This window comes from Lepidochelys kempii, chromosome 25 (assembly GCF_965140285.1).
Source record: "Lepidochelys kempii isolate rLepKem1 chromosome 25, rLepKem1.hap1, whole genome shotgun sequence".
Taxonomy (NCBI): domain Eukaryota; kingdom Metazoa; phylum Chordata; order Testudines; family Cheloniidae; genus Lepidochelys; species Lepidochelys kempii.
Window position 1 is genome coordinate 14134333 of NC_136404.1, and position 15124 is coordinate 14149456.

The window sequence follows — 15124 nt, forward strand, 5'->3', positions numbered from 1 at the left end:
CCAGGGCTCCTCACCCTCTAGAGGTGGCAGGAGGTCCCGCCACTTTGTGTTGGGGCAGGACGCGAGGGTGAGGATGTGAAGGGTGTGAAGCACGAGCGTGTATAGATGCTTTCTTGGCGTGGTCCAGAAATGAACTGGCTGCAGCTCGTGTAGCTGGCTCACAGTGAAGAGGCTGGGGGGTTGGTCAGCTCCACAGGGCAGGGGCACGATGAAAAGGTCCGGAGGGCCTTGGGTGGGGGGTGGGCGCAGCATGCCCTCTTAGGACCTGGTTGAGGTAAACCCGAGCGGCAAAGTGGCTCTCACCTCCTGAAGTACACACAGGGGAGTACGAGGTCTGGAGATCCCCATGCGCTGAGCGAGCATCAGGGGATCCAGCCAGTCTCCCCAGTCATAATCCAAGAGGTCTCAGACCCTGGTGACTTCTGCCAGGACCAACCTCTGGCACAGCAGGTACATATAAGCCCCACGGGGTCCTGCTGTGTCTTGAAAAGTTGTTTCCTTTCCCATTTAGCTCTCTAACTGGAAGGAAGAAGTTGGTCAGTATTCCTGGAGGGCCCTTCTGCTGCGCTGTAATCCCACCAGCCACATTCTGCTATGGCTTGTTGGTCTGAGGTCTCTGGTGTTCGGGGATCTCCCCCCTTCAGAAAAGGTGCCTGAAAGGGAAATATCGAGCTTCCTAGAGCAGACTGAGATCGCCTAGGAGGGGAGGAATCGGGGCTTGTCCTGCATTCCTGTCCCTCTCAGCATTGGACAGTAATGAATTGCTAATTATCAGCTGTCTGGTGCAGTAATTATGCCTTCCCAGATCTGCCACTCTGAGCAAAGCAAATATCGATTGAAGGGACAGGCAGGAGCATGCAGTTGGGACCATATCTCCATGGAGACGGCTGCGGCTGTCCAAACGCATGGCTCCTGAGCTCCCCTCAGCCATCCCATCCCATCCCCACACACACACTTCCTGTCTCTCCCTGCATGTGCAGCTAAGCAGCCTGGCTCATTGCCATGGAAACTCCTTGGCTGGGGCCCAGGGCATGCACAGCTTCACAATGCAGAGAGCTGGGTGAGGAGGATTCTTTAAAGGGCCCTTGGCTGATGTTTATCTAGCTTGTAGCTGTTACCTGGCACCAGCTTGAGGGGTGTTATCTTCAAACTAGCTTGCTGAGGCATGCTGATCTGCTGGAGGGTAGGAGAGGCCAAGGGGACAATGCATTTGCTTGAGAACAGATGTGCATTCTGGTCTGGGCATAAACCCATGTGTATATATGATGGAAGTTTCTATTCCAGGTTTGTCTAAGCACTAGAATTAGCTCTTTTTCCTATTCACATGCTCGTAATTGGACCGTCACTCCCTCTGTACCAATGTGCAATAAGTTCCACTAGTCTCTTGAGACTTTTAGATTGCTCAGAGTCAGAGTGCTAAGACCCCTGCACCTGCCAGTTGAGACTCCAACACAAATATGCTGCCCAGGTGAAGTATAAGACCAGGTGTGACTAAGGCGGTGAGAGATGAGGGAAAGTGTGTAAGAGTTGTCATACGCGTGTGGTTTGTGCTAAAGCTTTTCTGTAACCAGTTGCGCAAGCCAAGAGGTGCAATCTGCTCTGACCTCCTTGTGGTGGGCAGCTCTCTCCCTGCAGTCTGAATAAACTTCACAATCCAGCACTAGTGAGAGAAACTCAGCTTCCCAAAGCGTCTATGTATGTCTAGCCTACAGTAAGGAAACTGCAAACTTCAACCAATCAACAGGGCAGTAAATGGTGTCCTCAGCCTCCTTCGAGCAGGTCTATCTGATCCAATGTTTGAAACATTGGCACCTATTCTACATTAGCACTTCCAATGTTGCTAATGCCAGTGCAGTCGAACCCATGTTTGCAAAGACAAAATGCCCCACGGTCAGCTTGTTGCCAAGGCCTTGCTTGTGAAACTCTTTGAAGATGGAAAAGTGGTATGTATCGTTGTCTTAACACACCAGTGTGGAGTGTAACAGCTATGGAGGCACCTAGGCGGCTGCTAGTGCAGCCTCTCACAGCAAGATTTCTTCCCACCAGCGTCGATTGCAGACTGCGATATCGACAAAAGGATAAACCTGTCTGCATCAATAACTTTTGTGAGGCACTGAGCTCTGTCTTCAGAAGCGGTTAAATGCAGATGTGCCTAAAGCGCTGCTGTATGGCTTACAAGCCCCTTGACCCAGGAATGAGCACGTTTCTCAGCAGGCTCTCTGCTGTTCACAAAACTCTTCGCAGCACCAGCGAGAAGAAACCTAAGCGCTTGAGGGGAAGTGTAACCTTTCCTTTCCGCCATAGTGCCCCGGGTGGACTTGGAAAGGCCTGAGCAGTGTGCTGTGCTGAGGTTAGACTATCTTACAGCATTTCATCCTTCTAAGAGATCCACAAGGTGATGTCAATGATTTAAACCCCCCCCCATTTCTAAATGCGTAGAAGTGGCGCTGGATTATCTGTTACTGTTAGTCTTCCACCTCTGCCTTTCCTGCCACAAACCCCTTATCTCTTGGTTCAGTCTTTGATTGGGTTGTCTTTTGGCCCTGTAGTCTCTCCTTTCCTGCTGGTTTTAAAGAACTAAGGATGCTAATTGATAGCATAGGCTAGATTTCCAGTGTTAACCTTTCAGTACAGGCTTATTATTGTGCAGGCTATAAAAATCTTCTGATAGTGAGGTCAGAGAACTTTTTAAAAATGATTATATTCCAATGTATTTGCCAGATTAGTTCAAAAATGATACTTTCCTCCATGACCCTTCCAACAGTCTTATTTAATTCTATACCGGGAGTTGAACTGGATCAGTAAGTCTCTTCCATCTCAATGTCTATGATTTTAGGATGCAGGATTCTAAACAGCTGGATTGTTTTTAATCCACTGTTCTTTGAGACCTAAAAAAAATCCACGTCTTAGTACACCAGGGATCTTTAAGAAACTGCTTTTAAAAAAGACCTGCTCCTGCCTGGCTTGGCAGGAGCAATTGAACATTCCTGGGTTGACAACTGTGAAGCTGGGCCCCTGAGGAAGGGGAGTTAACGAAAACACATGTTGATTTCAAATATCAGAAATAGAGGAGAGGAAAGTGTGTGTGTGGTGCAGAACGTCCAAACATGCCGGTGTAGTCGTTCTGTGTAGTGATGTGTTTAGTGCTGGGGGCTGCGCAGGTGGGTAGTGTTCTGCTAGGTGTTTGTACTGAGCTGCACCACGCAAACTGGGTGGGGAGCAATAGGGACTGACAGCCTCACAGTAGCAATATTGTGGGGTCTGCCCCTGCTGTATGTCCACTGTACCTAGGGAGCGTGTGACATGAGGTAGACGGGACCCCTCAGCTGGAGGAGTGGGGGTGCCGGGAGGTAGAGGCTGGAGCTGGGCTGGGTGGAGCCACGTAACCAGGGATGGAGGGAGGGCTGTTTCCCTTACAGAGCAGGGGCTGCTGCCCATTGTACAGAAGTGGGCTCCTCAGTGCACTTTCCCAGCCCCGAACCTGTCACCCCATTCAAGGTGAGCTGCTGCCGCCTTGTGACTCCAAGTACTGAGGCTGGCTTCTAAGTTCCATATCGCGTCACCTGAGCACCAAGGCACGTGTGTTCAGGGCTAGTTCAGAGTGGCTGTAAAACCTGCAGCTGCAGGGAGCTCTGAAATGAAGCATACACCTACATCCATGTAGGAAGTTGTTGCAGAGCAGGAGCTCCCCCTCCGCTCCCTTTCCTGCAGAGGCTGAATCCTGGCCTTTGGACGATTGGGAGCCAGGAGGGACATAGGGAACTCCCTCCTGTCTCTGTTGGGGAGTAGGTTTGCTGTATTGCCAACCTGGAGCATTCAAAAATCAGGAATCAGGCCCCCAAAAATCATGATTAATTATCATTATTGGTTATTAATCATGAGATTGTTAAAATTGTTTTTTTCTTTGGTTTCTGAGCCTTTCATGTGCCCTAATTCACGTTTTCAAGCTTTTTCTGTAACCCTGAGAGCTAGAAACACACTTCCTTAATGAAAGCTGAGATCCTCCTGCAAATTTCTTGATTCCAGGAGCTGGGCCTTTAAGAAACATACCAAAAGTCACAAGATTCATGACAGTTGGCAATGCTGGAGTGGCCAGTTGGCAATGCTGGATAAAAGCCTGCCTACAAACTAAGGAAATCTCACTTGCTGGAATTTAAACCCCTTTCCAGCTGGGTCAGCCCCAATGTGGCTTGCCCAGCACTGGAGGGCCAGTATCCAAGGGTCCAGAGCTACTGAAGGAGCAAGAGGGCTCATGGATCTGAAGCTGCTGGCTGCCCAGGTAAAGTCTCCACCCTTCTAGTCAAGATCCTGGCTCATGTTCAGCAGTAAGCGAGATACAATTAGCAGCAATGCTGAATTTAAATTGAAGGTAAAAAGTCAAGCCATTGACGTAGTTCAGCCGCACCCACTGAAATATACTGACGTCATTTATGGCACAGTCAAATTACAAGAAACAATTGTGTACAACAAAAGACCTGAGTAGTAGCAATGGTTGTTTCATTGTTCCTTTTACAAGAAACCGGAGATGCTCAAAATCAAACATTTTAGGCGTCCTTAAGCAACTGTCATAAATATAAAGGGAAGGGTAAACACCTTTAAATCCCTCCTGGCCAGAGGAAAAACCCTTTCACCTGTAAAGGCTTAAAAAGCTAGGATAACCTCGCTGGCATCTGACCAAAATGACCAATGAGGAGACAAGATACTTTCAAAGCTGGAGCGGGGGAGAAACAAAGGGTCTCTCTCTCTGTCTGTGTGTTGCCTTTGCCGGGACCAGAGCAGGAATGCAGGTCAGAACTCCTGTAAAGCAACCTAGTTAAGTATGCATTAGATTCTGTTTTGTTTAAATGGTTGATAAAATAAGTTGTGCTGAATGGAATGTATATTCCTGTTTTTGTGTCTTTTTGTAACTTAAGGTTTTGCCTGGAGGGATTCTCTGTTTTGAATCTGAATACCCTGTAAGGTATTTACCATCCTGATTTTTACAGAGGTGATACTTTTTCTTCTATTAAAATTCTTCATTTAAGAACCTGATTGCTTTTTCATTGTTCTTAAGATCCAAGGGTTTGGGTCTGCATTCACCTATGCAAATTGGTGAGGATTTTTATCAAGCCTTCCCCAGGAAAGGGGGTGTAGGGTTTAGGAGGACTTTTTTGGGGGGGAAAGACGTTTCCAAGCAGGCTCTTTCCCTGTTATATATTTGTTATATATCTGCTTGGTGGTGGCAGCAAATAAAGTCCGGGGGCAAAAGGTAAAATAGTTTGTACCTTGGGGAAGTTTTAACCTAAGCTGGTAAAAATAAGCTTAGGGGGCTTTTCCTGCAGGTCCCCACATCTCCACCCTAGAGTTCAGAGTGGGGAAGGAACCTTGACAGCATCTATTTTACAATCTGGAAATGCTTAAGGTAAGCCTATTAAGGCTCAAAATAATTGGGTACTAAAATAAATTTGCAAATGGGACTTCAAACGTCAATTTTTAAAGAAGGTGTGGACCAATGATGCTTGAGAATTACTGGACTGTATGTGCAATAGCCTTGACTCTGTGCGGGAAAACAAAACCCTTTAAAAGTTCTCTCGAGGAACGAAGAACAGGAGTAGTTGTGGCACCTTAGAGACTAACAGATTTATTGAGAATAAGCTTTCGTGAGCTACAACTCACTTCATCGGATGCATTCAGTGGCTGAATGCATCCGATGAAGTGAGCTGTAGCTCATGAAAGCTCATGCTCAAATAAATTTTAGTCTCTAAGGTGCCACAAGTTCTCCAGGAACAGTCGCCATGATTTGAGAAAGGAATTAATAGGGCCGTTCTACTGTAGAATCTTAAAGGCAGGGGGACAGGAAGGGGATTGGAGAAGTCATCTGGATCTCCCACAGCTATCTCCTTTCACCCATTCCCGTGGAATGCTGTAATGTAGCTATGAGCTGTCTGGATTTTGAGTTTAAGCACTGGAGAGAGAGAGAGACATGCGAGGGGATGGGCCTCATCCCTTGGGCTCCTTTGAAAATCGCAGCTGGCAACAGTAGGGTCTGACAGTAGGATTCAGGTGACAGGAACCTCCCTGGTGAACTTCTGAACAGACTCAACAGCAGAGCAACTGCAGCCATTGTGTATAGGGCAGAATGCACCCAGCTGGATCTGGAGTATTGCGCTGGGAGCAGGGACCTCAGTTCTGTTCCTGGCTCTGTCACTGACCTGCTGTCACCTGGGGGAAATCACCTTGCTCTGTGCCTCTTTCCCCACCCATCCTTGATCTGTCTTTCGATTATGAGCGTTTCACGGCTGTGATTGTCACTATGGGTATGTCGGCCGTGCAATCAGAGGGGTGAATGCAGCATTTATGGACAAAGGCAAGCCAGCTTTGATCTTGTGACTTCAAACAACTAACAATAGGACCAAAGCCATGGCCCAGGCTAGCTGCTCCAGGGTCATGGACAGGATTGTACAGTTGGAACTTTGCTGCTATTGTTCGTACTAGCTAGATCAAAGCGATTTTGGGTGTGTATACATGTATGGTGCTTCAGTCACACCTCTGATTGGAGTGTAGACATACCCTTTGGACAACTCCTAGCACAGCAGTGGCCTGATTTCTGCTGGACGCTACCATATTATCAATAGAAGCCCAGGGGAGACCTGTTTTCCTTTCCAGTACAGACAAGGCCCTTTTTCTTTTTAAAAACAGGCTGAAAAAAAACCCCTGCCACAAGCAGACTTCAACTAATTTATACCTCGTTAATTTTGCTGACCTCAGATGTCTCTTCTTGCTTTAAACTAAATCAACAGAAGTGAGGTTTAAACCAATGGAAGCTCATCGGCATTGGGAGTTTGCAGCCATGTTACTTTTCTGGTATAGACCAGCCACTACCTACATAAGAGCGGCCAGACTGGGTCAGATCAAAGGTCAGTCTAGCCCCGTGTCCTGTCTTCTGACAGTGGCCAGTGCCAGGTGCCCCAGAGGGAATGAACAGAACAGGGAATCAGCAAGTGATCCATCCCCTGTTGCTAGTTGATCCACCCCCTACCTGGAAGGTAGCCTGGATAATCCATGCTCTATGCTGCCAAGGGCTTCATTTCGGTCATAACATGGTTTGTTGACACAGAGCTGGATTTTCCATTGTCCTACACCTTGTAATCATTTCTCACCAAGGTTAAGTGGGTGTAAATGCTGCTATCATCCTGGGCTGATTGCATTTTCTACCCACTTTGCCCTGCTGTAAGTGGGCGCATGAGGGTCAGGTTAAAGGAGAACTGGGCCCTTTGTTTTACTGTTTCCTGTTCTCCACCCCAGCCCTGGCTGACTCTCCACCTGCTGTGTTGAAGTACAGCCGGAGTCTAGATTGAGCTCTCTGGGGGCAGGGGCTCTATTCCGCTTGCACCGGCAGGGCCTGTCACAAAGGGGTCTGGCTCCGGGGGCTGTAGCCACTAACCATAAGAATAAACTAGTGCAACATGGAGCAACCCAGTTAGGCTGCAACAGCCTTTGAAATGCTTTAGGAAGCCACAGGGCAGGTGTGATTTGTCTGCAGTGTTCACAAAAATTTTGTGTCTACAAGAACAAACCAATTTGTTTCTTGACGTGAATCCTACTGGCGGGGGGGCTGTTAAAATATACTGGTTGCTTCCCAAAGAGAGACCTCCTGTGAGGAGTTTGCGGTCTTACTGCAGGTGTGTCCTAGCCAGCAAATGGAGCTGGGGGAAAGGTCATTACATCAGCAGTGGCATGTGGTTACGGGTGGGTTTATGGGCACTTTTTGATCATTTATTTGTACGATCATAGAATATCGGGGTTGGAAGGGACCTCAGCAGGTCATCTAGTCCTACCCCCTGTTCAAAGCAGGACCAATCCCCAACTAAATAAGACTTAGACAAGGCAAGAAGAGGGCCCCAGTGTGTATCTACAGAGTGAGATGGTCCTTGTTGGGTTGACTGTAGAATCTGTGGGGGCAAGACAGCTAAATGGTGGGAGGGGACACAAGCACAATGGGCAGACACAGGGACTTGGCCCAGGCCGTAGCTAGGAATTGAGCCCGGAGGTCTCTCTCATCCCAGTCCAGCCAGCAACAGCTGTTCTAAAATGTTTGCCCTGATCCAGTCTATGGTGCTGATGGGGTCGAAAGCCGGTGGATTACACAGGTGCCAAAGCTCAGGTGTGATTCCTGTCACACATGGGGAAGTCTGAGGGCTGTCTTCCCTACGCCTTTGCTCTTAGCAATTACCTGGGGAAAGTGGATATGAAATGCTCCCAGCTCAGACTTCGCTACCCACATAAGCAGGAACATTGGACATGGCTCAGGGCCCAGGCCCAAAGGAATCTGGCCCCTTCCATCCTTTTACACCCTCATTGTGGTCTCCTTCAATTCGCTCTTGCTCTGTGATGCTCTTAAAGGGCTCTTGGCATTTCAGTTGAAACCATTTACTGAGCACAGAGCAAGTCCCTTGTGCCAGCTCCTTCACTCGGCTCTTTCCAGCCCTGTCCGCTCCAACCCCCTTGGCAGCCGGAGCAGCGCTCCTCCGCTCGGGGTTAATAAGAACGTCCGGGTTGATCAATGCCCCGAGGAGGTTGTCTTCATTACCTTCCCTGCCTCAGCCAAAGGGGGCTAAAGAGAGGGGGAAGCATCCACGTTCACAGGTGAACTCGACTTTGAATAAATGGAGATCGATCCACTCCCCTTGCAGGGTGGAGCTCCTTGCAAGGGACCCTGTGTGTCTCGCAGCACTACATTAGAGCTACCCTAGGCAGGTTACAATCACATATTTGCTTGCAGTGTAGTGCCCTGAGTGTCCTACATCCCCAGGCCAGAACTGCCCACCGAGATCTCGTGTAGACTGCAGGCCAAAGCATGTCCTTAAAATAATTCCTGGGGTGGGGGGGGAGAATCTCCGGTCCACAGCTCTGGCTGGAGCAGCAACAGCAGGGAGCTCAGGCCAGGGGCAGAGCGGGTGGTTTATTGCATGACCTGCCCCTTCCCCTCAGCCAAGGGAAGGAGTCGGCTCTAGGTGGGACTGAAGGCAGAAGCTACGTGTCCCCCGAGGACAAAGGGTAATGAGAATGTTGTGTATGATTCCCCAGCTTGGGTTGTGTGCTCGGAGTGCTATGTGGGTGTGATTTGGTGGTTGGAGCAGGGGCTGGGCATCAGGACTCCAGGTGCTGTTCCCAGCGCTGGGAGGGGAGTAGGGTCTAATGGTTAAAGCAGGAGGGAGGGGACTCCTGGTTCTCTTCCCAGCTCCGGGAGCAGAGTGGGGTCAGAGCAGGGGACTGGATGTCTGGACTCCTGGGTCTATTTCCAGGGCTGGTGGCAGCGTGGCATTTGTAGCTAGAGCAAGGAGCTGGGTGTCCGGATTCCTCCCTTTGACTCCTTGCTCTACGCGTCCCCTCCGTGGGTCTCAGTTTCCCCATCTGTAAAATGGGGATGTGAAGAATAGGCACCTGCCCCCGTGGTGGGTGAGTTGCCTCGCCTCGCTAAGAGGCCTCTGCAGAAGGGGGATTACTGTCACCCTGGCCCCCAAGCCATGACACTGACCCTGGCGCCCTGAGCAGCCCGGGGGGGGGGGGGGAGCCAGGAGGGTACATGCAGCAGGCTGAGGAGGAGGGGGGAGGAATTAAAGCAGGGGATGGCTGTTGCTATGGAAACTGCGAGGTTGGAGAAGCATGAAGCAGTGTGTGAAACCATTAATCAGTTTAACCAGGGGTGAGAACCGTTCTGTGGAGGGGGAGGGACGCAGCATCCCCTCCCCCTCCCCCTCCCCCCCACACCCGGAGTCCATTCAAAACAAGTAGCCTCTGTGTGTGTCTCGCCCTCCCCCTCCGGAGGGAGCCGGGGGGTTGGGGGATTGTGCCACTAACGCTCTGTGTAGCTGGAAGCTCCCAGCCCTGTGTGGTACCCCCCAAAGCACCCCACTTCCCCTCCCAGGCCTAGCAGGGGGCCTCCCCATCCCCAGCCGCTATTGTCAGTTTCACACGCTGCCGTGGGGCAGCTGCGGTGCGGGAGTCAGACCCTCTCCCTGTTCCAGGATGTTCACGGGCGGCTGCGTGACCTGGCCCGTTCGCTTAGGAAATGTTTCTTTTTCCATCGCCTTGGCCCTGACCTTTGACCAGGTGAAAGATGAAGACGTGGGGGCGGCGGGTTACTCCCCTCTTGTCCAGAGTTGTACCCGGAGTGGTGGGTGGGTGGTAGAATCGGGGTCAGGTTGGCAGTCGGGTGATCTGAGCTGTTGTATGGTGGGAGACACCAGGGGCCTGATATTTCAGAAGCGCGGAGCCCCTCCCCCAGAGCTCCCGCTGGCTTCCCTGGGCCTTGCGCTGCTGAAAATCGGGCTGAGGCAGCACCCGGTGTAGATGCACCTTTGGGTGCCCACGTGGGAGCTGGGGCCCGGCTGTGAGACGTAGCTCCGCTCAGTGTTGCAAAGCTAAGCCCCATTTTCTGCAGTGATTTAGGCACTGAGTCCTATTGAAAGTCAGTGTCTAAATCACTTAGGCCTTGCAATGCTGACCAAAGCGATGCCTAAATACCTCTTAACAATCAGGGAGTGAGCTTCTTGCATCTACTAGCCTCGGGGCTCTCAAATTAGGCACCCAGATTCAGTGACTGCTTTTGAAATGTTCAACCTACATATCTATAGGCCAGAGAGCTTCCTGGCCACCTTGATATCTGATGTATTAGCTACACCTCTTCTCATCATCAATTAAGTGATAAAGCCAAGAACTTGCTCTCCGCCACCTAATCAAACAAGTCCACCAAACAGGCACCTGCTATCCCAGCCATCCAGTCAATTCAGCCACCAGCTGAAGCATCGCATAACTATGCACCCCACTCCCTCGCCAAAAAACTCACCTAGCAACCAGCCAGCCAGCTCATACAGCAGGCAAGATCAAAGCCACGCGAGTTGGTGCCCACCCACGCCATCAGGCACCGCCCGCAGTCCTTGCACGGCTTCTCCAGTGCAGAGAGTCAGGGCTGTGATGGTTAATCCATATGTTTGCAAGCCTGAAGCTTTGGGGTATTTGTTGCTAAGCCAATTGGCAAGAGCAGCTTAGTATGATATTAGTTTAGTCCCTACCAGGCTGGGGTCCGTTCTCAGGAGAAATGTCTCTCATTGCCTCCAGTCGATCTCCTAGGTTTTATGTATTTTGGCTCATGGCCCGTCTGCGTTTTTGGCCCCGATTCACAGTTGCATCATCCCTACATTTGGGGCAGCAACAGCTGGAGTGTGAAACTGGCTTTGAGCTGCCTCTGTGCTCCTATGTTCTGGGGCTGTGTAGGTGCCTGCCTAGACCCTAGTGTAAATTAGAGCAGCCTCAGGGCTGCTCTGACTTATGCTATGGGCCCTGGGAAGCAGAGAATAGACCAGGTGTAGGGCACTTTATCTGTGCCTCCAATCCAATCCCCACTGATCCAGGACCTGGGAGGAGAGGCCTTAGCCCGCTTCTACCACAGTCAGTGTGGATGCTCAGGGCACCATTCCCACCCCTGTAAGGTCCTTTTACACTGCCAGACTGGCATAAAGGGGCTTAGTATAACTGAGACTAAAGCCCTGCACACTTCCTACAATGCTGAGCAATAGTTGGGGCTCGATACCCAGTAATAATCTTCCCCCATGCTCACCCCACGTCATTCAGCCACCACACGGCTCGGGGGCTGACCTTAGGTGGGACGCGAATGCAAACTCGCGTCCCACAGTCAGACTGGGTCATCGGCGCCCACCCAGGATAGGGGACTTGATGGAAACTGGCAGAGTGGGGCCTGTCCCATGAGTGGCCGGCACTGGAGGCCAGAGGGCTCGTGTTCTAAGTGGAGAGAACACTGGGCCAAGGGCAGCCCGGGGGAGCTCGCCCCAGACAGAATTGAAGCTAGTTTTATTTCTATCGCCACTCCCCCTCTCCCGCCTGCACCGAGGGACTTGGGCAGCTATGCCAGAGAGGGGGCGGCTGCTGTGCTCATGGATTGACTGGCATTAAAAAAAATTCACATGTGCCAATAACTCCGGAACGATTGGAATTCCCTTTGATCTCCGGGTTTGTCATCTCATTTTGGTACCCATCCAGGCCACACTGGCTGAGGACAAAAATCTATCCTGCGTGTTATCGCTCTCTTACCATACACCCCCTAGCTGTCTCTCTATCCCCATATATACACACACACCCCCTCTATACATCCCCATATACACCCATCCAGCTGTCACTCCTGTCTCACTCTCTGATAGCCAAGCGCTAGGCTGGTTAGACATATGGCTACATTAATGCTGGCCCAGAATTGGGATCTGATCAGATCTGGCTTCACACCCTGGGAGGGACCCAGAATAAATCGCAACCTGGCTCTACTCCCCAGTGTCATGGGCTGGTTTTCCACTCCCTTCATTTCCTGGCTTGTCTCATTCCCTGTTTGCAAAGCCCCAAGGACGACGCTGGATATTGTACGGAAGAGCCAGTGCCCCCTGGGCGGAATTACAAACCGCGGCAAATGGGATCAGATGCTCCAGTGTGTCGGGGCCGGGGTCTGATTCAGTTTTTCTGCCCCGGTCTCGAGAGGCGCTTTGGGGAAATGGAGGTAGCCTGAGTGAAATTCAAATTCGTCCCTGGGAAATTCTTCTGCTGAGCCCAGCCTGTGGGACACTGAATGGAAATGGCTGGGGTGGAGGCTTGCGGGCCCAGGAGAAGGAGCAGCAGAGAGTAACCGCAGCAGCTGGCAAGGCAGACTTGACCACTGCATGCAGCCACAGCTCTGCCGTGCCAAAGGCTGGTCTTGTAGCTAAGGCACTGGTCTGACTCAACAGCTTGCAGCTCAATTATCTGCCCTGCCCTGCCCTGCCCTGCGCACCGCGTGGGGTGGACAAGTCGCTTAGACTCTTGCTCAGTTCTTCATTCATACACTGGAGGTGCTGATACTTCCTTGCCGTTGCCTTGTTAGATGGCTACGGGCTGCGTCTTACACTTTGTGCAGTGCCTAGCACAATGGGGCCCTCATCTCAGCTGGGGTCTGCTATAATACAAATAAATATAGGCCACATGCAGCTGTTTGTTCCCGTATGGACTGTATGCCTACTAGTGTGCTGCTATCGTGCTGTTTCTGTGTACGTGTCTGCAGGATGGGGGGAGGGGTGGCTGTTGTGTCATCATTACGCTTCAGAGTTAACACCCACGAAAGTAGACACTTCACGCCTCTCTCAGAACCACTGCCATGGTTTCTATGGCCCAGATCCACAAAGGTATGTAGGCTCCTAACTTTCATTGATTTAAATGGAAGTTAGGAACTAAAATGCCTTTGAGGAGCACGGCCTCTGGGGCTGCAGACTGCCAGACAGCGCAGCGTCAGATCACCTTGGGGGAGTTTGCTGCCCTCTGTGACCTTGTATTTCCAGCATTTCTTTCATCCTCAGGTGCTTTACAAACTCCTAGCGCTATGAGCGTCTTGGCTCACTGCTGAAATGCAGCCACCTCTGGGGTAAAACACAGCAGCTGTTTAACAGTGTCCAGCAGCGCTACACAAGAGTTTAAACAGATAGAGAAGAATACTTTGGCCTGTCAGACAACAGAAGGGACTTCAGATATATATGCCTTTTGTGAACATATGGAATGGGGTGTGTGTGTGTGAGAGAGAGAGAGAGAGACAGAGAAATCATCACTTGCCCTTGTATAGTACCTACCATAGAAGCCGCGACCACATCCATGGATTAAGCATTGCAGCAGGCCTTGGGAAGTAGGTGAACATTGTTAACATTAGAGAGGAAGACTGGTCCAGTGGATAGGACACTAGCCAGGGATCCAGGTTCACTTCCCTGCTCGGCCACAGACTTCCTGTCTGACCTTGGGCTATGCGTGTCCTGTCTGACCCGTTTCCTGTCACTAACGGTCTAAAGCAGGACTGCGTAACTGGTCCACCCTCGTATAATCTCTTCTACCTAGTCCTGAGCAGCAACGTTCCATGATGCTCCAAGAGGCCCGAATGCTGGTGTCAAGGTACGTTTCCAATCCTCTGGAAAATGATTTGAAGTGCGCAGGCTGCTCTCTTCCGCGAAGGTCTTTGAAGCCGGCGCTCATGAGCTGCCCTTCGCCGATACCTGGGCACAGACTCTCGACGAGATACAATTGATTAGGGACGGATTTGCGGGGTCTGCAGAAACGTACGGGCTGACAATCTGGGAAAGACAGAGGGTCGTGTATCAGCCAGCTCCCAGGACACCCGAAACAAAACCGAACGTCGCAATCAGCAACACCCAGCGCAATGCTGGTGCAGACTCTTCTGCTGCCTTTGTGGTATATTGTCAAAGGAACTCACCCTAGACAAGGGGCTGACGAGTCGTATCAACGAAGTCACTTCATCATCCGGCCGCCTAGCAGGCAGACCCTGGCAGCGAGGTGGTGTTAAGCTTCAAACCAAGCTAAAAACCTGTAAACTGGTTGTATGGGTGTGAGACCTGGACCTGCTACAGGCATCCTGCTAAGCTTCTGGTTACGTTCCATTTGAGGGATCTGGGTGCCATACCCTGCATCAGATGGCAGGAAAAAGTTACCACTAACGAGGCAGCATTGGGATGATCTCCCCGCCACCAATTGCACTGATATCTCAGACATAGGTGAGAGGTTTTTCGCAGGAGTGGGTGGGTGAGATTCCGTGGCCTGCGTTGTGCAGGAGGTCGGACTAGATGATCATAATGGTCCCTTCTGACCTTAGTATCTATGAATCCATGAACTGGTGGCAGCAGTGGGATCACTACACCTGAGCCCACTCTGAGAGCAACGGTGGTAAAGGAATCAGAGGGCTTTTGTGCCATCGCCACCTGCTGGGGAGGGCTATGCCTGCACTAAGGGGATTCGGGTGGTACTCCTGACCGTAGACTCTTGCTGCTTGCCCAGATGGGACTCAGTGCCGCCACTCCCTGCGGAGACATTGCATGGGGTGGCGGAGATTGGGCAATAGATGCTGAGTGCAGCAAAACGTCCTCCCACGCGAGCGATCAATGTCTGCGCGGAGGGAGGACGCTAAGGCTGCCTTTTCACCAGCGCCCCCCCCCCCCCGAAACACAATACGCCAGGAGCCAAGCTCCAGCCCACAGTTCCCCTGCAGTTGTCATGGTAACATGGCAAGAAACAAGCCAAAATCCCCACGGTGCCGCAAGCTGGTCCCTCCACG